This window comes from Orcinus orca, chromosome 17, assembly GCF_937001465.1.
Source record: "Orcinus orca chromosome 17, mOrcOrc1.1, whole genome shotgun sequence".
NCBI lineage: Eukaryota > Metazoa > Chordata > Mammalia > Artiodactyla > Delphinidae > Orcinus > Orcinus orca.
This window is the reverse complement of record NC_064575.1, coordinates 11576008-11600323: the sequence shown is the minus strand read 5'-3', so window position 1 is coordinate 11600323 and position 24316 is coordinate 11576008. Positions and strand designations below refer to the sequence as shown.

The 24316-nt window shown below is 40.8% G+C and overlaps 1 protein-coding gene and 1 pseudogene across 1 annotated transcript in view; both read left to right on the top strand.

The window, feature by feature from the left end:
- Positions 1-24316, top strand: part of LOC125961652 (ATP-dependent RNA helicase DDX3X-like) — a 491072-nt gene that overhangs the window by 456644 nt on the left and 10112 nt on the right. The gene's annotated exons all lie outside the window — the stretch shown is intronic.
- Positions 9100-23644, top strand: LOC101271121 (Golgi pH regulator-like; annotated as a pseudogene).

The window sequence follows — 24316 nt, the reverse complement described above, 5'->3', positions numbered from 1 at the left end:
GATGATTCTTACCTGAATCCACCCACAAAAAGACACCATTCGAATAACTTGCATTATGGAAAGAGAACGGTGTCTCATGAAAATCATTAGCTTTTCCAACAATCTATAGGTGCCAGAAATAGCAACTTCTCGTCCTAGCCTGAACTCAGAAGTCCTGAGCTACCAGACCAGTCCTAGATTAACAAGTGAGTTCTGGGTAACCGATGTTTTCAGTGAGATTTGATGGTCAGGAGCAAAGCTCAGCTCAAAAGCCCAAGATTAGTGTTGCTGCAGTGCCAAATCAGGTCCTAGTGTTTGCTGAGGAGGGAACGGGAAGGGACAAGCAGTAAAGAAATAGATTCTCACTGGAATTTCGTTCTTTCCTCTTTCATACCCTTCACTTTTTCTAGATACTGTCCCCATGTGGTATTTTAAAATTATCTGCATTGCATGAGACAACTTGTATCTGTGAAGCCAGAGAATTGTGCTTTTGGAATCTCTCAAGAGGGGAATATAGATTGCACTTATATAACACCAACAACTAACATTTCATGTCGTGCTTTAGCATTTACAAGCCACTTGCACATATATCATTTCACTTAATCTTCACAGTTCAGTGAGGTAAATAGTGTATTATTTTTAGGACAATTTTATGGGTAAGAAAATTATAGCTTAGAGAGGTTGTGACTTGCGCAAGATCACAAAGCTAATTAAATGGAAAGGGTAACATTAACTACAAACCAGATCTTCCAACCAAGCGTTTTGCCCACCACCCGCGTCCCCAAAGGTGGGAAGAATCGTGCGTCGGTCCCTGAACACACCTGAAGGCAATTGCATTAAGCAGTCCTTTGAGTAACAAGGAAGAAAGTATTCCCATGGATCATAAATACCACTTTGCTAACCTCCTAAATGTCTTCATAAAAACTTAGAGAAATTGTTAATTTCAAACTTTAAAATAATATAATCATTGCCCTTCCACCAGACAGTTTCACATCTGTGAATTCTCGTAAGGGAATCATCACGGATATGAACAATATTTAGCTCAAGAGGTTCTTTGAGGGAGTTCCCTGGCGGTCCAGCGGTTAGGACTCTGCGCTTTCACTGCCAAGGGTGCAGGTTCAGTCCCTGGTCAGGGAACTAAGAATCCCACAGGCCGCACAGCCTGGCCAAAAAAAAGGAGGTTCTTTGAAGCATTGTATATAACAGAAAACAAATTAAAAGCTCAACATTAGAAAAGTGGTAAAAAGGATTATGTTTAACTCAAGAAAATAGTGTTGTAGGTGAGGTTTTCCCACTCTTTAATCATTCATGTGCTATCTTTGGAATATTGCCATCTGTGCTAATATCTACTTAACATCTTTCTTTAAATTAACTCACATATTTTACTGAGATAAGAATATTTAAAGGTAACTTTTTATCACTACATAAGTGGAAGTACAGTATAATTACCTTCAGTATCAGATAGTTATAAAAACAAATATAAAGAAAACATAGTAAGGCTATTAATGCATTGATTTGGTCCTAAAACCTAGCAAAAAATACCCAAAAAAACACCAACTGATTTAACCAAATCACAATTAATACCCTTTATTTCTGTCACACACCTAACCTTTCTGCACTAAAAATCTCTTTTCTCACTGATGTACAGCAGGCCCAGTAAGAAAAATGAAGTACAGGTCTGATTCCAAAGCGCAGTTATGCATATTTATACATACCTTGCATACTAAATAACCGTTAACTTCCAAAAGTGGCCTTTGCTGTACCTCAGAAAAGAGCACATCTGTCACGTTGACAGTCAGCTGGCACGGTAGTCAGAGGGCCAGTGCTCGTAATTGCCACTATAGCTCTCTGTGCAGTTTTCACTCACAGTTCTCAGAAACTGTGCCTAGGAGCATTTTAGAAATCTAAAAATTTTTGGTTGTTGCTGTTAATTGGGGGTTGGAAGTACCACTGCCTTTGCTGGGGAGGAGCCGGAGGTGTTAGACAGCTGCGATGCCAGGCATGTTCTCACCAGGAATTTTGACCAGGAATTGACCGGTAATTCCAAGTGACTTCAAATGTCTTTCAGAAAATCCAAGCTGGTGAAAAGTCTACTGAGCCAGACCTAAAGAGTACTATGTTCATAATTACCTAATCCAGACCTAAATCCATTTCACACGTAAATGCAAACTTTTTGCCCAGCTTTAATATATGCTATATATATATATATATATATGCTGATTTTTCCAGAAATGCAGCTACTTTGTACATCAGGGAAGACCGTTGTTTATTGTGTTCAGAATTCTACCAAAAGTTGTTCACAATTTTGGAAAATCATTGTCGCCAATGGCCATGCAGCTCACAGTGTTTGAGTCGCCATGAAACTCACCTGTGTCTATCTGCACTCGCAGCTTCACATTCTCAGTGAATCTCCCATTATGTCCGTCATGGTAGCACATCCATCATTAAGACCAACCACTTAATTCACTGAAATGTGTATTCTTTTATACAAATTATTCTCTCTTGTTTCCCCTTTTTATCCAGGGTAAGGCATTATATTGATTTTTATTAAATTACGTAGATAGGTAGGCTATCTCTGACTCTCATTTTGGGATTGGACAAGGTGACTTAAAACTTTGTCATTGAAAGGGACTGTTGGCACTGGTAGGGTGAGCTCGTCACTCCCACACTTGTCAAGTCCAGGAAGTTATCTGAAAAATTCATGGGCATGACTAAGGGTCACACATTACTGAGGTAATCCACACATTCTTCATAAAGTCGATTATCAAGGTCTACTTGCTTTAGCCTTAGTATAAGCAACAGTATCTTCAAAATTACAGGCTCAATGTACTAGTTACATTTTTCAGTTACAAACAAAAAAATGTGACCATTAAAAATGTTTAAAATGTGTTCATGTAGCACCAAAAAATCATTTCATGCATCAACTGTGGCACATATTACATATCATGCTTTAGGTAAGACAAGATGCTCCATTTTAATGATATAGAAGAATGCCCACAAGATAGCAGGGAGCAAAAAAGATCAGTTGCAAAAAAGTGGGGACCATTTTTAATAAATACACGTATTGGGAGGATTGAAAGAGCTACACCAAAATATTCACAGTGGTTATATGAGAATGGGAGACTGTGTGTGGTTCACTTCTTTTGCTTGGCTACCTTTTCTAAATGTTTTAGAATGGACATGTATTGTTCTTAAATTTAAAAAAAAATAAAAGGCTATTTGAAATACAAATACTTAGGAGATAAATTTGGAGGGAGATATGGGACATTTATATTCATATACACATCTCTGTAGTGTTTGACTTCTTTAACAAGCATTATTACTCTTGCTATTAAAAAATCTAATACAGTAGAAAATAAAACATAAAAATGTTGAAAGGAATACACTTGTAAATATAATGAATATCAATTTTTTTCTCAGTTGAACCAGAAATGTTATAATAGATTTTTATATCACAACTAGCTAAATAAGCTAGTGAGGCCAGTATACAGCATGCATCTTTCTTTTTGTTTTCTGGTAGCAAAAATATTCATTACCATATTCTTCCTACCACACAAAGTGGAAAGACCTATAGAGCAAGCAGGGATACATTAGAAGAAACATAAAATGAACCAACAATTTTCCTAATTTCATTGCTATTTTTAGTAGTGTCCGTGGATTAAATAAAAATTCCCCAAATTTCTTTTAAAGGTCACCTTGCTTAGAACAGACTGTTCTCGTGGCAGGATATGCAAAGGTGGAGCTCCCTTTTCCCAAAGTGATCTTTCTTCAGCTATCATCTCAGAAAAAAAAAAAATAATAATAATAATTTAAAAACTTAAGTCCTCACTTGTGTTTTATCTTGGCTGAGCATATACTTAATACTTTACTTTCTGCAGATGTATGGGTTACATCCCTTCTCCTGTAGCATAGGCTTCTGCGATGAAACATCACACCTGTGGAAGAGGTGGGCAAAGCCTCACAGCGGGGCCCACAGAGGTTTCTGTCCCTCTAACAGTGGGATGAGGGGAGCCTGCAGTGAGGGGATGACTTCATGAGCAGGCATTTTCAGGCTAAATGAATGTTATAGATGCTTGGAAGTCAGAGCTCAAAGTTGTGGAGGGGAATTTTGTGGGAAAAAAAATATTAATTAATTTTGTCAACGCTTAAATCCACTTCAAGCCAGAATTTCTCAAATTGTACTTTATAGATCACCTATACCAGAATCTTAAAAAAAATTAATGCAGGTTTCCATACAACTCCCAGAATTAGTGCCACTCAGGGGCTGGGTTAGGGACCTCTGTTTAGGCAAACCCTCCAAGGGCTTCTGCTGCACAGAAATATTTAAGAATTGCTGTAGGTCAAAGGCTCCCACATTTTAGAGCAGAATATCAGAGGGTCTTGAGAGCTTACAAAAACACAGATCACTGGCCCTACCCTACAGATTCTGGTTCTGGGGCCTGAGGGAGGCCCAAGACTTTATATTTTTAACAAGTTCCCAGATGATGAAGGGGCTGACGGTCAGGACTACACTTTGAGAATCCCTGTGCTCTGCCCAAGAAAGTAGGAAATTCTAAAGGCGCTTTCAAAGACCTAGGAATTGCGGTTTGGGACCTTGAGTCTTTACCTCTTAAAGACTCAGAAAAGGATTTGTATACCAAGGAATTTTGTTCTTTGTTTATTTTATTTTGTTTAATTAGAATTTTTTTCCACAAATAATTTTAATTTTCCCACTAAAATGCTTGCAGTTTTCGTCCGTCCATTCAGGATTCTCCAAGGTTAAACAAAATCACTTTTCCTTTATTTTGTACCTGTTATATGTGAAAATGTTGTAGATGAACACAACTGATCTCTGACTTCAAAGATGCCTGCATTAATTTGATTTCGATGACCTGTTGAACACCAGTGTTAGCATACAACAGTTACCAGGAGCTAAAGCTACAAAATAGGTAAGGGATGTGACCAGACTGTGTGCTAGAGATTTTAATTAAGCCTTAGTGACTCTGAAGCTAGACTTTTCTTTAAAGGATGTTATGAGAATTCAACATAATCTTGAAAAAGTAAATCTAAATCCAGGCCTTTTTCCAAGCCAAAGTACTTATACTTATTAGCAATGTAAGCATGCCTGGAGGATGAGAAAGATATAACAGTTAGTGTTTACCCCCAGGAGACCCACCTCATGTGCTCATAAACATCATCATATTTTCTCTAAACAAAGATAGTACTTTACACCTCAACATAATTCATTTTTATGTAGTGCTAATGACATTAGTAAAAGAAAATGTCAGCCAAGCTGCAATAAAACATTTCCACACTAATAAAGTACTGTAGTTGAGTCAAACGCTTTAAAATTACTGGCTTTGAAAGGTTAAAATAATAAGTGATCACAGATCCAAGAAATACAATGCTCATGTCATTAGCAGAGACATTTTCTACCAGATCATAATTAAAGTCTCAGGGACTTTAGATCCTGTAAGATCCTGTAAGGTGATCCTTATAGGACCCACCTTTGCTAGCTGGCTCCTTTCTGAAGAACAGAAAGTTATATACAGGACCAATAATGTAACCATCTTAGGAAATTTTTAAAATTTTATATTTTGCTTTGTAATGTATTTGTTACATTACATGTACACATGTATGTCCAAATTATTCCATTTGGACATAACGACCTGGTCTTTTTTTTTTTCTTAAATATTTATTTGGCTGCACTGGGTCTTAGTTGTGGCTCCAGGCTCCTTAGTTGTGGCATGCGAACTCTTAGTTGCTGCATGCATGTGGGATCTAGTTCCCTGACCAGGGATCGAACCCAGGCCCCCTGCATTGGGAGCGTGGAGTCTTATCCACTGCACTACCAGGGAAGTCCCATGACCCAGTCTTTTGGAAATGCTTTAAACCAAACATAAGACACACTATGAAGATCTACATTCCCAAAGACTAGAGCTGATATTGGTCTAATTTTCCCAGCAAGCCACCTTTTCAGAAAATTTTTCCACTTCTTACACCCATGACAGAAGCAGACACAATCATGTCTCAGGAGTAAGGGAACATATATATCATTTATTGAGCTTTGTGAGTAGGTACTTGACATACATTATATTTTGTCCTCACCACTCTCTTGTGAGGTAGGTATATTATTATTGCCATTTAATCTGTAAGGACATAGTTCAGAGAAGTAAAATTCTCCTTGAGCTTCATAGTAGTGAGTGGAGACAAGATTGAACCTGAGGAACATCTGACCCCAGAGGTTGTGTGCTCTCTCCCCCCGGATCATCCTAACATGAGTTATATTACTTACACCTTCTTCTACATTGGAGAAGGTAGTATGTTTGGGCTTAAAAGCTGAGCTAGAGTTCCCAGAAGAAGCACAAATAAACAAGAGGCAGTAAAAGGTCTGAACAAAGACCTTTGGTATCAACTCTTTCTGTTAACAAAAACATGAGAGCAAGATTTGCTTCAAATAATCCAAAGATAGTGGTTACACACGTGTACTTTGTGCCAAGAAATTGTTCCTAGGTCAGTTAAAATTTTGGAACTGAACTGTTTCTAGTTCACTTGAAATTTTGTAAGTTATATATTAAATGCATTAAGGGAACGAATTATTTAGCAAAAACATGAAGTCAATCCCTTTGTTGAAAGAAAGAATATTTACATCCTAGTTTACCTCCTTCGTAAAGCTGGGATTTCCACTTCGTAATTCATCCACTTCCACAAATGTTAATTTCAAACCTGTGGTACACAAGGCACCGTGCCAGGTGCTACAGGGGATGAGTTGAACAACGACATTGTCCTCAGAGCTTAGAGCCTAATGGTGCATAAGTTAAATAGCAAAAAAAAAATTCTACCAGAAAGCAATGTATAAGTATCGTAAGAGAATTGTTATCAAAGTGCCATGAGATATTAAAGGAGAGAGAACCAACATCTAGGTCTGGCAGTCAGGGAAAGCTTCATGAAGTGGAAGGCATATGAAATGACTGAAAGGATGGGTACTTTTTTGATAAGTAAGATGAGAGAGGTGAGAAGGAATTTCTGAGTACAGCTGGGTTAGAGCTTATCAATTATCAATAATTCTAATCAAGTCAAATTCTTAGTGCTATAAAATGCAATCAGGATATGCATTTATTTGTAATCCACTCCAAAGACTTTGAGAGAACATATGATTAAACCACACATATAGCAGGATAGTTAAAGATTATATGGGAATGCCTATACTTTCTGCTTAATTTTTCTATAAACCTAACACTGATCAAAAAAATTAGAGTCTATTATTTTTAAAAATAAAGGTAGATTCTGTTATACTACTGTTAAATTTTTGTTTTGTTTTGTTTTAAGGAAAAATCCTCAACACTTGCTTGCCTGACATTGTCACAGGTGGCTTTCATTATCTTATGGATGATCCAATCCAACACTCCATCCTCCTCAACTTCAGGGTTCTTCAGCTCAACTTTGCTGGCTCCACTCACATCCATGGAGTCCCCCAGATCTTGTTATCACCCAGTTCTAAATTTTTTAATTCCAGTCTCTGATCATCTCCTCCTGTCGTTCCAAACTGACCACTATTAAACTGCTCTTTGAAACTCACAGAAGCCTACATTCCACTGACCATACCAATTTTCCCAATTTACCCTGTTGAGCTTAGGATGCCATCATCCCATCAACCACCCTCTTCTGCACACCTCAGATGCTTTGCTCCAGTGTCCTGTTGAACTCTTCCAGCAACAGCTCAACCCTTGGTAAATCTGCCTCTTCTCCCCTTTCTTTACCCCAAATAGTTATCCCAGCTGAAGAAACTCATAACACCATGCAGACTGCTCCCACTAAAAATGGTCTGCAATCTCAATCATGCCCTCAACACAAGGCAGCTCTTCCACTGCCCACTGAACAGTCATTGTCAACCTTCTTCAATCTCCTGAAGCCCTCTGTCTGACCTATTTCCCTCTCACTCTTAGCAGTGAGACTTATCACCTCTGCAAAGAACTGAGAAGTCATCGTGTTATTTCTCCCAACTCGAGCCCCACACCACTCTGAACGCATCCACATCTGTACCCTCTCTTAACCCTTCCTTCAGCTCAGTTGAAAATGCATCCCTCCTCCAGACCAACGCTAATACCTCTCTTTGTGCCCTGAGCACTGTTCAGGCTCTCAGGGGGTACTTTAAGGAACTTTCTCCTTTAATTATCCCCTTTAGCTAATTTTTACCTCTCTCTCTCTCTCTCTCTCTCTCTCTCTCTCTCTCTCTCTCTCTCTCTGCTGACTCTCTCTTCTCAGCATAAGAACATTCTCAAGTCTCTTCTATTTATAAAAACACAAACCCTCCCTTAAATCCAGACCCTTTCCCCGACACAGCTACTTTCAGTTCTCTTTCCTCCTTTTCCAAACCAAGCTAATGGAAAGAATAATCTACGTTACCTTTCAAGCCACAGTACCAATGTCCAAAGCAAGACAGGGAGGATACAAAAGTACCCAGGCTTGATATTGTGTTATACATAATGACTCCCTTCATGACGTCACTCCCAAATTCTCCTAGGACTTCCTTCAAGCTAGTGGACAAGCTACTCATGTCCCTGCCTGAAAGACTGTTTACAGTATTTTCACATGATTTTTCTCATTCTAATGCCATTGCCAGGACATCTGGTAGGAGAGTATGTGCAGTCAGAGTCAGATGGACATGGACTCCTGTTTACCCCCCCATCTGTGTTTCTGTCTTACCTCAGTTTGGGCCTCACAGAGATATAAACATTCAGCAGTTTCCCCCTCCTCATGAGATCTTAGTATAATCTGCATGTTCCCTTGAAACCCACTGAACTCACAATGTTTTATATCTAATGCGCTACCTCTGATTACCTTCCCTTTCCCTTTCGAAAGGATTCCCCTCTGGATTTCTGCTCTGCTTAATACCCAGGTGGCATTCAGAAATCTAAAGGAACTTACCTCCACAGTGACCTAATCTTTCCTCTGGTGGTTAAACTTCTATCCAAGTTTAACTACTACTTGATCCTAAGATTATATCGATAGGAAACACCTAAGGGCTAATAACAGCTTTTTAGGAGAGGAAAGAAGGAAAAGACCACCATGTAAATCAAGACACCAATTGAACGTGTTCCAATTTAAGAGACATTTAAATGTGGAAAGAGTAGCTCCAGTATTTGTTTTCACTTCTTACTATGCAAGACACTATGAAGGGATATAAAGTGATACAGAGCCGGTCACATATGGTACCTGCCCAAAGAACTCCCCGACTGAATAGGGAGACAGAAATCACATACAATTCAAATGCAAGCCAAGTATTCCAGCTGAGTTGTTAAGATCACCATTTTTGGAGTTAAATCCTGTCCTTGAAGCTACTATGTTCCAGAAAGGGGAGGTGCATAACAAACCATCAGGATTCTGGGGAATGATAAAGAGTGTTACCACTTCAGTACCAGGAAGTGAAAATCTTACTCTTATTCAACAGGAAGTGGATGCTTTGGAAGAACTAAGCAGGCAGCTTTTTCTGGAAACAGCTGATCTCTATGCTACCAAGGAGAGAGTAGAATACTCCCAAAACTTTCAAGGGGAAATATTTTAATTTTCTGGGTTACTTGTTCTCTATTTACTATGTTTGGAAAATTTTCATGGCAACCATTAATATCGTTTTTGACCAAGTTGGGAAAACTGATCCAGTCACAAGAGGCATTGAGATCACTGTGAGTTATCTGGGGATCCCATTTGATGTGAAGTTCTGGTCCCAGCACATTTCCTTCATTCTAATTGGAATAATCATTGTCACGCCTATTAGAGGGGTGCTGATCGCTCTTACCAAGTTCTTCTATGCCATATCCAGCAGTAAGTCCTCCAATGTCATTGTCCCGCTATTAGCACAGGTAATGGGCACGTACTTCGTCTCCTCTGTGCTGCTGATCCGAATGAGCATGCCTCTGGAGTACCGCACCGTAGTCACCGAAGTTCTTAGAGAGCTGCAGTTCAACTTCTGTCACCGTTGGCTTGATGTCATCTTCCTGGTCAGTGCTCTCTCCAGCATACTCTTCCTCTATTTGGCCCATAGACAGGCACCAGAGAAGCATATGGCACCTTGAACTCATGCCTCTGGTGTCAGAATTTGGATATAAGAGGGAAAAAATGGAGGGGACCAGGGCCTAACATTTTTTTAAACAAACAAAATGCTGTGGTAGCATATTCTACCTCCAGCTTACACCTTCCTCCTCAGATGATACTGTGATCATGAGTAGCATCAGCTAGAAATGAGAGAGAGAAATGACTCAAGCTAGTCCTCAGCCAGGAGCACCCTGTTTGGGTTTGAGGCTGGTACAGTTTGCTGGGTGGTGGGGCTGAAAAGAGCCAAGAAACTAAGGGGAGAAAATAGACTGGAATTCTGGGGTGAGAGAGATCTAAGGTAGCTGGGCCAAACACATGAGCTTCCGTTTCAGTCAAGGATCACGTGGAGACGGTTATGACCTTCCCTTGAGATTGAGTCTCATTAAAATCAGAGATTGTTAACAACAACAACAACAAAAGAACTCAGTTAAATCCTGAGTTCAAATCTTTGCCCAGTTTCCCCATCTATAAAGTGGGAATAATGACACCTGCTTTGTAGGAGTGCTGCAAAGAAGAAATGAGAGGGATGGCGAATGTAGAGTTCAGCGTGGATGAAGCATATTGGAAGTTCTCAAGGATAAGTCAGTGGGATTTGGGTTATTATTAGCTTTATCATTATTATGGAGGGATAAACCAGATATGGTATGGATTTAAAGGAAGAAGAGCTCACATATGCTCGGGAGACTCAAGAAAGACTTCATTCGGTAGGTGGGCTTTGAAGAGCCTTGGAGAAAGTGTGATATTTCTTTAGGACAATATGGAGGAGCTGTATCTCTCGGCAATCCTGGCATAGGGACCCAGAGCCTGCCCGTGTAACCACCTTAAGAGTCATGGGCAGAGATGAAACTTTGTATATGTTAAAATTTACAATACTTGTTTATGATTGTACCTGGTCTATTCATTTCTTTAATAAATTCCTATTTATATCTTTGATTTGAAACAGGCGATACTTGTTAAAGTGCTATAATATCCATAGTAGTCCAAAAGGCAAGTAAAGGGTATTCTGAATACGTGCTATTGTAAAGTAATTTCAGAAGAGCATACTTGTTACTAATGACAGGCAGTGTATTATGTACCCCTTGGCTTGTCATCCTGTCTATGGAGTACATGTTGTAAAGGAAGAAAAGTGGGTAATTATATTTCACATGAACATCAAATTGAGCGTTCCTTCCTTGTAGTTTTGTAAAGTAGAATTGTGGCAAGATTGTCCCTAGTTAATGCCAGGAAAAGTGAAAAATAAATGTCTTTTTAAAAATGTCTCTTATATAAACAAGTAAAACCTGTTAAAGTGGTTTGCAATCATTAAACATAGGTCAGTTCCCATTAAAACAAACTCCATGGGTAAATCTGAATTATTTTATGTTGGTATTTTGTTATATCAAATATTGCTTAGCATGAAATTAAATATATAAAGTTTGCATTGGAGCAAAATAAATGTCAAAATTATTATTAATTTATCCATTGTTGGCAGACTCAAATTATTTTGCAATAAAAGAGTTTTAATTCTTCCTATATTCATCTTAATGGGTGTAAGTTTATGGCTCAACAAATGAACAAGTGAATTTTTAATGTTTTTATATAAATAGAGGAGTTAATTTTTATCTCAGATGCTTATTTTAATAATTGCCTTCAAGGTACTAGAAAAATGCAGTTGCGATTTTGTTATAATTTGTGTGTTCTTCATAAAAATGATCTAACAGGTTCTAAAAATATCCATAAATAGATAAATAAATAAACAAAAACAAAAACATTAAGCGGTTCTAAGATTCATTAACATTCTATATCTCAGTCTCATTCCCAAGAAATTTCTTTGTAATAGGACCTTGTTTGGAACTATAGTTATTGTCTGGGTTTTAATAGTATCGCTAATTATTAAAGTTTGATTAAAAATTCTGGACTCGAGTCATTTGAGGACATTTCTGATATACCTTGTGGATGTGATGTTTCGAATACTCTAACCTGATTTTGGAAATAGAGCTGATCGTTGTCTAGAGAAGTACTACAACTTTCTCCTCCACCTACTCTCTCACCTTTAGTAGGCTCAGATCCCATCTAGAGCCATTCCTCAGTTCTTTGGGAACCTTTGCCAGATGTATTAATCAAGTTTTGCCATGTACCAAAAAATTCTCAGTGGTTTACGATAACAAAACTTTTATATCTTGCCTACAGGTTGGTTGGGCAGCTGTGGCAGCCGTACTCTGAGCTGTGAGTCAGGTTCAGGTACGTTCTGTGGGTCTTTCATTCTGGGGTACCATAATCCTAAATTATTTAGGACACCACATACCATAGTGGAACAGAGACAGGCTTCCAAAAATAAATAGCCCATTGCAGAAGGGGAAGCAGTCACAGATCTGTAGCAATTCTAAAATCTCACTGGGCAGAGATTGCCAAGTTCCCAACCTGGAGGTAGGGCATGTTCCTTGCTCAGGCTCCAATTCTCTTCCCTGGGAATAGCTCTTCTCTCCATTGTTCTCGTGGCTCTTGGCCCCACCTTGGGGGAGGTAGTTTTCCATTACCCCTTTTGGTCACATCTGAAGAAGTATATGTCCTCCCTGGCAGCTGAGCTGCTTCCTCATCCTACTATCTGCCTGTAGAATGTTGGGGACCCTAAGGTCTTTTTTTTTTTTAATAAAATCTTAATTGAGAATAGTTTTAGATTTACACAAAAGTTGCTGAGAGAGTACAGAGTTCTCATATACCCAACACCATGTTTCTCTTATTAGTAACATCTTACAGTAATATGGTACATTTGTCACAATTAATGAACCAATATTGATACATTATTATTATCCTAAGATCTTTCATTATGGCTCAAAGAGTCACAATGTCATTTAGGGAAAAAAACAAAAAATCACAGTCTTTTTTAATCCCGGCAAGGCTGCTTTGGGACTTAAATGTCTCTCAGAAACTCTTAAAATTTTTTGTGTGTGGATTCAAGTTAGCTCCATGAGACAACAGCCATATCCACATCATTTTCAAGTCATGCCTCCCTCTCTCTAGACTTAATTACAGGTAGTTTGAGTTTATCAAGTTTTGTGAAACCTAGTCCTTATTTCTTTTCTACAAGTTATTTTGTCCAGATGAAAGAATTTACTGGGTGCCACCTTAATCCATTCAAAGGTCTTACAAAGAGTACGATGGTGACTTTTATTTGCTCCTTGTCCTGAGACTGGGTCTTATTCGTATCTTAATCAGCCTTTGTGGCTTTAAACATTTCTCAATTTTTCTTGTTCTATTTGGAGATGAGACACAGTTCTATTTTAAAATTTGCAAGTCTTGGAATTTATGGAGTCACTCTTCACTCTTTCATTCCTGCTTGCAAGCAGGTCAGTTCCTTCTTGAAAGACCTTATGAAAAGCAGCAACCGTATCTTGAAATCTCTTCACCCAAAACCACGTATTCGTGAGTTACATTTTCTGCCTTCAGGTTACCTCAGGTGACAGTTCTACCAGATATTTACTGCTTCATAAGATGGATCATCATTTTTCCAGTTTCCAACACTTTCTTGCTGTCTGCTGTTTAGTCCCAAGACCAAAGACACATATTTTATGCTTTTATCTCAGCAGCATCACATTTTCAACGACTAGTTTCTATGTTAGTCGGCTCTTACTGCAATAATGCTGTGTAATAAACAACCCCCAGATCTCCACGACTTATAAAACAGAGGCATCTGGCTCATGGATCTTAGGTTGCCTGCAGTGGTTCTGTTCCGACCTGCAGGCGGTTCAGGTCTGCTTCTCTGCCCCTACTCTAGGGCCTAAGCAGAAGGAAAAGGCTCTTTTTATGGCAAAGGGCAGGAAGGCAAAAGGCTAAGCGAAACCACACAAGCACAGTTTAAGTCTCTGCTCACATTTTAGTGACCAAAGCAAGTCACACCGTCAGACCTACTGTCAGTGGAGGGAGGAGAGGAGAGAGCAAATAGTTACATGACAATAATATACACTCTACCTCACCGGACAAAAGTCTGGCCTCCAGTATTCATCGTTCAGGGGGTCCCTAAAATGGAGGGGGGCTGGAAGGCGAAGGGTAAAAATATGGTTAGGAAAAGATTTTTTTTACCTCTACTGCCACTCAAAGCTTTAATCCCCGTTTTCCTCCCTCTTAAATAGCTCCTTTCCCTAAAAGACCAGCCAGAGCTGGGCTGCGTCAGTAACTAATTTCTTTTTTTTTTTTTAACATCTTTATTGGGGTATAATTGCTTTACAATGGTGTGTTAGTTTCTGCTTTATAACAAAGTGAATCAGTTATACATATACATATGTTCCCATATCTCTTCCCTCTTGCGTCTCCCTCCCTCCCACCCTCCCTATCCCACCCTTCTAGCTGGTCACAAAGCACCGAGCTGATCTCCCTGTGCTATGCGGCTGCTTCCCACTAGCTATCTACCTTACGTTTGGTAGTGTATATATGTCCATGCCTCTCTCTCGCTTTGTCACAGCTTACCCTTCCCCCTCCCCATATCCTCAAGTCCGTTCTCTAGTAGGTCTGTGTCTTTATTCCTGTCTTTTTAAGGAATTTACAATGTGCTGCCAGGTCTCTAAGTTCTTTCCTGGCCTTGGGCAGAGAGGAGGACTGAGGGCAGAGTGGCTCTACCTTGGTCCTGGCCATGGCATCCAATTCCTCAACACCAAAGCCAAGGATCCTGGCCCCGCAGATGTACCTTTGCACATGTCCCTCCTGGGGTATTGGACAGCAGGCCTAGCCACACTTGTAATCCCTACATTTTTCTCAGCGCCCTCCTCTCTTCATCCCCACTGGCTCCAGTTCTTCTAGGCCATCGTCACCTCTGGCCTGGCTTCCTACAACAGCCTTTGAGCCCGGCTTTACCTCCAGCCTGCCCATCTCCAAACGCTCTCCGTTCATGGTGATCCAGAGTAATCTCTCCAGGGTGAAAATTTGATCTTGCGGCTGTCTCAGCTTAAATCCTCCGATGTTTTTACGTTTTGTCTCTAGTAAATAAAAGATGCTTTCCACGTGTGCCACGCCCCCCAACCTGTCCCAAAATATCCAGCTTTGGTAAAGGATCAAGTTTCTCCCATGCACTCAGACTCCCACACCTGCAGGCCCCTGGATGCCAGGGAAATGGCCCCGGTCACCCTGCTGGATGGACCTCCTGCGCAGGAGGAGGCCTGAGAGCCTCAGGGCCCCACAAGCTTCCCCTCACCCCAGCCTAGCTGCCACGCACCACTCCTGACCTCCCCCAAGGGCGAAATGACTACTGACAGGAATGGGATCACACTGCTGGGTACATGGTGTCAGCGCCACAAATTGTGACACTTACGTCTGTGCCCATTTGATTCTGTCTCTGTGGTATCAGGAAGTAAGTAAAGAAAGAGCTGCTGGGAAGTCGGTGGAGACGGGGAAAAAGTTAACATTTCAGGAAATTTGAAAAAAATTCTCTTCTTTAGGGTTCCAGAAACTAGAAGAAAACAATTCCTGTCTGAGGTAGGAGTAGATGACCCCATGAGGCACCTTCTTAAGATTCTCCGGCAGCATTACTGGGAGGTGGAAGACGTCCTTTAGTATTCCTTCCATTTCTGTACATGAGGAAGTGAAGAGATCAAAGCATGGTCACCAAGTTGACAGCACTGTCAGGAATAATCCATAAAAGTCACGTTTACTCATTAACAGATCCCTCTTCCCTGGACAGAATTACTGTTCTCTTTGGAGATTATTTTCATCAAGGCTTTTTTTTTTGTTTTCAAGTCATAAACACATCAAACGAGGTCAAGCAAAGCAGTGTGGTTATTGTAAGGATTCTAGGTCATCTTATAAAACTCAGGGTCAAGAAAGTGGGTCTTGTAACTCAAATGAGGAACTGGCTACTACAGTAAAAATTGAAGCCAGATATGAGCAGTATGTGTTGGTATTCATGTTTTCCTGTAATTATTAATGCCAGTAGCCCCGGAGACCAAATGCTGGACTTGTCCAATACCAGCTGTATCCAGCTTCTCTTTCTCCCTGAAACTGACCCTCCCACCACTTTCTATGCAGGGAACCAGCATGTACTTGTCCCCTACACAGGGCAGCCACTGGTGGAACCAGATGAAGGCATATGATCCAGAGCAGTTTACCCAGTGCTGGCCAGAAACCCACGAGGTGGAGCAGTGCAGAGGTCTCGCTCCACTAGTATCAATGGTAGTTAGCCGAGCCAATTAGTTTAGGTTCCTTTGGATTGTGGGGAATATGGAAAGTTTGGCCAGTGAGTAATAAAGGTGAATGGAACCAATTTACAGAGGGACACAGATAACTTAGCTAAGAGACCATGTTGGCTCAGAGAGCTGGAGAGAGTCATTGGCCTCTAGAAATGTCTTTCCCAGTTGTAGTTTATAGGTGTCAGTGTTAGTTTGCTAGGGCTGCTATAACAAAGTACGACAGGCTAAGTGGCTTAAACAACAGGTATTTATTTTGTCACAATTCTGGAGGCTAGAAGTCTGATATCAAGGTGTTGGCAGGGTTGGTTTCTCCTTGGCTCATAGATAGCTGTCTTCTCCCTGTGTCTTCACAGTGTTCTCCTTCTGTGCGTGTCTGTGTTCTAATCTCCTCTTTTTATAAGGATGCCAGTCAGATTGGGTTAGGGCCCATGTAATGACTTCATTTTAACCTAATAACCTCTTTAAAGACCCTATCTCCAAATACAACCACATTCTGAGGTACTGGGGGTTAGGACTTCAACATATAAGTTTGAGGGGCCCAATTCAGTCCGTAACAATGCCACCTCCCCTTTTGTAAGAGTCTCGTGTAAGTCTATGCAATCAAAAGAACCTAACAAACTGTATTAGGACCCTCTGTTGTAAGCAGCAGAAAACTCAGTTCAAACAGCCTTAAGGAAAAAGGGAATTTATTGGCTCAAGTAACTGAGGAGTCAGGAGTGTCGTTACCTTTAAGTATGTCTGAATCCAGAACTCAGATAATGTCATTTGATTTGTCGGGGTCCTGGCAGGAATAGATGGCTCCATCCAATTAGGGTTTGTTTTTTTTCAGGCAAGGCTTTACTGGGGCCCCTGCTGCAGCAGCGGGGAGCGAGAACAAACAACAGGTTCTCTTGCTTGCTCACTCCCTGAGCGGGTGGCAAGCTTGTTCCTTATATGGGGTGAGGGTAGGGGTGTGTCCAGGGGTCGGGCCAGAGGGTGGCTTAGGTGTTTTGCCCACCCCTTGGTGGTGTTGTGTGCAGGTTTTAAAAAGAGGACTACTTACAAAGATGAGAGCAGGATTTAGGGAAATTACAAGGGGTATTGAAGTACCAGAGCAAGTAACAGTTAATAGTGGGACATCGTTACCATCTCTAGGCCTAAAGGAGTAATAAAGCAAGTATGGATCCTGGAACCTGAAGACAGTGAGCTATGTGAACAGGTCCCCTGACAGAAGCCATAGGCTTCAGCAGAGAGCTAACCTGAGGGGACCCCACGGAAAGGGACTGGGAAATAAATGACCTGATGTCTCTGATCTCCTGACAGCATTGCCACCTCGAAGCCAAAGGGGAAGAGAGGTAGATCGCGTCCATTTAGTCAGCTGGTAGAGAGCAGGAGAGAGATCTGGGGGCAAGTGGAAAATACCCAAGAGCACTTGGTCTCCCTCTTCATCTTCTATGTTGGTGTCTTTCTAGGCAGGGTCTTAGCTCATCACCCTTACAACTTGCAATCTGTGGGAAGGAAGCTTCTCTTGCGCAAGTTTTTCCAACAGAAGCCCAGAAGTTAGTCTTGTTAGCCTGGCTTATATCACCAAACTCATCTCTATTTCAGTCTATATTTATGCCCATCTCTAAATCAATTACTGTGGCCAAAGGACAACTGAGCAGGTCATGATCACCTGAATACCCTTGGAGCTGGGAGGATGGGATCAATCCCATAGAAACACATAGTGTGGAATGGGGGAGAGTGGTTCCCCCAAGGAAAATTCAGGTGTTGTTAACAGAAGAGGGGGGAATACATAGAGGCTGGACAGGCAAGGACATTGTATGTACACGGCATTACCCGGACTACTGGTAGTGCAGCCCTGGATAAAAATGGAATGACTGATTGCCTTGATTGGATGGAGTATGTTTTGAGAACTATTCATTGCACATAGTTGGAGGTCAGTAAACATTTGCAAAAATCTGTTGGATTATAAATGTTTATAACCTATGTACAGAATTATTTTGCAATTGACTAGGAGACATTTCTGAATCCAGAGGACATTTTTTCCACTTCCAATCTCTATAGCAATCCTTATATGAATATTGACCTATGATTATTAACATCTTGTTTGTAAAAATCTATATTTACACCCCAAACACTGCCTCTTTCAGTGTTCTGAATTATTTGTAAACCCTGTTTATTTTCTTTCATTAGACCACAGTCTTGTGAATTTCTGGCTTGTTTGCACACATCACCAAGTATTTTTTTAGACTCATTTAGCAAAAGATCATCATGAAAGAGGCAATAAACTAAAGTAAGATTAGTGAGCAATTTAAATTTAACTGTTAATAAGGCTTCTCTGTTTCTGTCCATTAAAGATAACTGTCAGTGTTGCTAAGAGCTATTTATTAAACTGATAAAAATGAGTATTGTCTTTAAAAAGTCAAGCTGCTGTTATCTGATCTCAAAGGTGAGCTTGTAAAATTAATTCTTCTAGTGTTTGCTTGTCATTCAAGCATGACGTTAATTCTGTCCACACCCACTGGTTTTTTTGTTCAGCTCCAGCAGGTTTTTGGCAGTAGTTCTGTCAATGGCTCTTTGGATAAGAAGCCCTGCCAGCAGCGTTTAAGCAGCATTTTGCAGGGAGTGGGAGCAGGGATTCAGATTGGGCTGACGTTGAAAATCAGAGAATTTCCGAAGTATAAGAATCACTATTTTTAGAGTTTTAATGCCATCGAAAGGTTCAGATAGGAAACCTTTCCATTTACGTCTCCTATATTCTGGAGAGCAGTGATTTTAGTGATTTAGTCCATAAATATTTATGCAGTCGACAAGAGAAGCATGGACCCCACCTTAATGGGACTTAATCTCCTGTAGGGGGTTCCCCAAATACATGGATGATAGGGGTTGCCATGGTGTCTGCAGGTAAATTCATGCAGGGTGGTACCCCTGCTGCCCATTCATCCTTGCACAGGACATGCCAGGGAGAACAGGAGAGAAAGCCTGAAGTTATGAAGCAGCCACCTTTCTATCATCTGCGGCAACAAAGACAAGCAACAATATAAAGAGCTCCCCAAATCTCACACATCCAATTTTGGAATACTTGACAAACAGCAAGAGCAGAAGATTTAACTTCTCTCTCATCTCTTACATAGACATTTCATCTCTCTAAATCCCTGCCTCTTTTACTAAGCCTTTCTTATCGTTCCAGCTCAGAGTGATCTTATTGTCCCCTTTCTCTCAAAGCCTGTGGTTCGTAGACTTGATTATATACTCTCTCATAGTAGTATTGGATTTTTAGATGCCCCCCCCCATGCTCCTTGAGGGCAGGGACCAGATTGAATGCTTTTTTACATCCCATATGGCCTGTATTCTGGGGTAGAACAGGAGCTGTATAATCACTGACTAAAATAACAGAAATGCTTTGCTCAGGTTAATGTTAAACTTGGTTTGCATTCTCAGGCCATAAACCACCCAGTAATTAGAGGGTCATTTGTATAGAAGCAGCCTTGAATGTAACAGTAATGAAAAAGATCTTGTCTGGTGGCTGGAAGAAGTAGAGCGACCTAATAAAAATCTAATAAACTGGGTCAAAACTAACCCAGAGAACATCAAAGCTGAAAGAGTTTGTACAAAAATCATTTGGTTCACAGTCCCTCATTGTACAGAAAGGAAACTAGGGCCCTTAGAGGCTGTGGCTTGCTCAAGTTTACATTGAATTAGTGATAGAGGCCAGACCAGTAGCTACAGTTCTTGACCAAGTTACTGGGTGAAGAGTCAAGTTGGGAGTCAGCTAGACTCAACTTTGTGTTTTCCAAGCCATCATGATAGTAACTGGCATTTTGCAACTCCATTTTGTTGTTCCTGGCACTGTGTCAGGTGCTTCTTATACAGTAACACACTACTTCATTTAATCTTCACAACCCATCTGAAGGACGTACTGTATCAGCCAGGGTTCCTCTTGAGAAACAAAACCAGTAGGAGACAGATATCAAGAAATATGTTTATTAGAGAAATGCAAATCAAAACTACAATGAGCTATCACCTCACACCTGTCAGAATGGCCATCATCAAAAAGTCTACAAATAACAAGTGTTGGTGAGTGTGTGGAGAAAAGGGAACCCTCCTACACTGTTGGTGGGAATGTAAATTAGTGCAACCACTATGGAGAACAGTGTGGAGGTTCCTCAAAAAACTAAAACTAGAACTACCATATGATCCAGCAATTCCACTCCTGGGCGTATATCCAAAGAAAATGAAAACACTAGTTCGAAAAGATACATGCACCCCAGTGTTCAGAGCAACATTATTTACAGTAGCTAAGATATGGAAGCAAATCAAATGCCCATCAACAGATGAATGGATAAAGAAGATGTGGCATATATATATATAGTATATATATATATATAATATATATATAGTATATATATATAATATATATATAGTATATATATAATATATATATAGTATATATATATATATTATATATATAGTATATGTGTATATATATATATATAATATATGGAACTCAGCCATAAAGAAGAATGAATTTCTGCCATTTGCAGCAGTGCGGATTGACCTAGAGAAGATTATGCTTAGTGAAATAAGTCAGACAGAGAAAGACAAATACTCTGTGATATCACTTATATGTGGGATCTAAAAAATAATACAAATGAATGTATACGCAAAACAGAAACAGACTCACAGATACAGAGAACAAACTAGTTACCAAAGGGGAGAGGGAAGGGGGGAGGGGCACATTAGGGGTATGGGATTAAGAGATATAAACTACTAGGTATAAAATAGATAAGCAACAAGGATATGTTGTATAGCACAGGGAATTATAGCCATTATCTTGTAATAAATTTTAATGGAGTATAATCTGTAAAAATACTGAACCACTATGCTCTACACCTGAAACTATACTTCAATTTAAAAGAGAGAGATTTGTTGTGATTGGTTTACAGGACTTGGGGAGCTGACTAGGAGAATCCAAAATCCATCAGGAAGGGTAGCCTGGGGTTTGGGGCACAGAGTGAAGCTGCTATCCACAGGTAGAATTTCTTCTTCTTCAAGGAAGCCTCAGCCCTACTTTTAAGTCCTTTCAGTACCTTCTTGGGGATGTGTCTGATTCACCCCCATGTCTCTCTCCTGCTTTGACTTGTATATGCTAGAAGTTTGGTTCACTTTCTTAGCCAGGCAAAAGAGGACAAATTGGTTGATTCTGGCTCTTGCTCTGTTATGTTTAGCCTGCCTCATCTGAATTCAAATCTCTTTTCTAAAAAAGAAATATTTCTGCCTTCATGAAATAATTGTAAGAAATGGCCTTGTATGTGGACACTTTGTGAGCATATTCCCCAAAAGTCACTGTCCTACTGCTTCCTAGAATGTTGAAGGTTGTCTACAAGGGCAATAGAATTGGACTTGTTGGGATTCTTTTGTCTCCCATGACTTGAGTAGGGCAAAAGGGAGTTGATTACCCCTTTTGTGTTCTCAGGATAAGAGCATTCACAGCCCCAGGTCCAATAACCAAGTGGCACCGCCTGATATTACAGCTTATCTATCCAAACTTGAAACCAACCATCTTAGAAGACCTTCAATGGCCTTGACATTAACATCACCAAATGAAAACATTTTTCTCCCATTGGAAAGTCACAACTGCATGTTTTTCTCTTCTACCAACCTGTACTTCGTAGTAGGGGAGCAGATATTTATCGAAGGCCACACCTGTCTCAACCTGCTGTCCCTGAACACATCTCATGATAGCATCTCTGCACCTCATCCAGGTGCAGCTGGGGAAAAATATACTATAAGTCTCAAATATACTAGGTGTCTCTAACGTGTGGTCCCACACACTCAAGCCTTTTGCCATGTATCTTCTCTCCCCTATCCCATTCCTGCTGTCACTGTTCCAAACCTCTCACTATGTCCCTCTACCCAGCTCCTGCCTCCATACCTTACTCTCAGCAGATGACCTTGCCAACTGCCTTGCAGAGAACTTGAAGGCTAGCAGACAGAAACTCCCTCAACTTCCTCGCTGATCACCTCCTGCTTTCCCACTAAAACCTTCCTGTATCTGCCACTTTCCTTCCTTCCTCCACTCTCAGAAGAAGGGGTATTCCTTCTTCTCATTCAAGGTGAATCCCTCTGTCTATTCTCCCCCTCACCCACCCTCCTTCTCTATCGTTTCCTTTCTGGACTTTAGACTCTCTTTCATAAGATCCTACCCAAGAGCCTTTAAAGAGGTCCAAGTCTTGCCCGTCAGGAAGGAAAGGAGGGAGGGAGAGGGGAAGAAGAGAGAAGGGGACCGACTCCTCTAGCTGCTGTCTTGCCTCCTGCCCTCAGACAGGCTTCCCAGGATGGTTGTCCTCATGTCTCAAGTTTCTCATCTTTCCCTCTCTATGAACACACTGCAGTTTGCCTTTTGCGTCCACCATTTCACTAAAGATGCTTTTGCTAAGGTTACCAGTGACCTCCCAATGCCAAATCCAATGGATGCTTTCCATTTCTTATCAAACTTGATGATTATGGGACACACACTTGACACTGTCTCCTTAAGAAATGCTTCCTAATTTCCAGGACACCACACACTCCTCGTTCTCTTCCACCTCCTGACAGATTCTCACCAGAACACTTCGTTGACTTTCTCCTACAATCTGCTCCCTAAGTTTCTGTCCTGACTCTTATTTTCTTCTCATTCTATACCTCTTCCAGTGATGTCCGGGCCTCACCAGGACCTTTAATGGCTCCTTTCTCCCGGTGTCAGAGATCACTAGAACCTATACAAGTTGCTGCAGCAGTTCCCTGCAGCCTAGGGCATTTCTCTAGACAACACTGTTCATCCACTGCTTAGAACCTTCTTCTCTTGTTTGGTTTCCATCCCACTTCCTGGAACAGGATCCTTGCTCTCTGCTAAGTCTCTTTGCATGCATGACTTATTTAGATGATCAGCTTGGTTTTTGAGTCTACTGTAACAAGAACAAAATTATTAATGCATGAGTCCTTCCAACCTTTCCCCTCTTCCTGGCCTCTAAAAGGATCCTGACTTTGCAAGTTTTATTTCTTCTCCTCCCTCACCCCCAGAGAAGCCTCTCTTGCCTTACAGACTCATCTTTGGGGAAGTGGGAGGGAGATAGGAACAGGAGATGTGCAGATTGGGGTGGAGGCTTTTCAGGACATGTATGAGGGTTGGAGGAGCAGTTTGTGATGAGAGGGACATAAATGGGAAAGAGACAGGGCTTTTAAGAGGTATTGCTATGGTCTATGTTCATTCAAAATGTTAAAGAAATGAAAGCGAATAACGAATAATTTTGACGGTACTTGTGGGTTTTGGCAGATTATGATGGCGGCTTTGCTCTAAAAATGGACCACAGGGTTTCTCAAGCTTACAACTCCTCCCCCAAGACTGCAAACTGAAGCACGGATTCCCCCTTGGACACCAGCCCCACAACTCAGACTTCCTCATTTTCCTTGAGGCCACCCTGTGTGGGAGAAAAGACCCAAGTGCTCATCTGGTCTTACATGTGAGGCTCTGGCCTCCAGACCTGAATTTCCAGGTCAGTTCTCTCTTCTGAGCGCCAGACCAGTACATTAAACTGCTTACAAGACATTTCATCTAGACATTTCACAGAACCCTCACAGTCACCTTGTCCCTAAGTTGCCCCTTTATCTTCATCATCCCTTCTTCTTAATGTCCCTCCTCTTAGGTCCCTCAGTGAGACATGAACCTCAACTTCGTCACCCACTACAGAAACCTGGGTGTCATCCTTCCTTCGCTAAGCGCTCTCATCCGGATGGTCCCCAGTCCTCTGCTGCTACTTAAATGTATCGACATGCTGAGCCACTTGATGCTTCCTAAGCTCTTGAAGTTTCAGAGTTTCTCACATCATGCCATTGAGCATTCCGTTGTGTTTGCATTCAATGTCTTTCTATTCCCTACCTCAGCTCTTCTGTTGAACCTTAGAGGATACTTAAACTTCATCTCTTTTTCGAAGCCTTCCTTGATTGCCCTACATGGACTGAACATTTTCTCCTTTATACTACCTTGAACTTACGGTATTAAGGCAGGTATCACAATGTATTGCAATTATTTTATTTATTCAACTGTCTCTGCTCCTAGACAATGAAATCCTTGACAGAAAACATTGTAT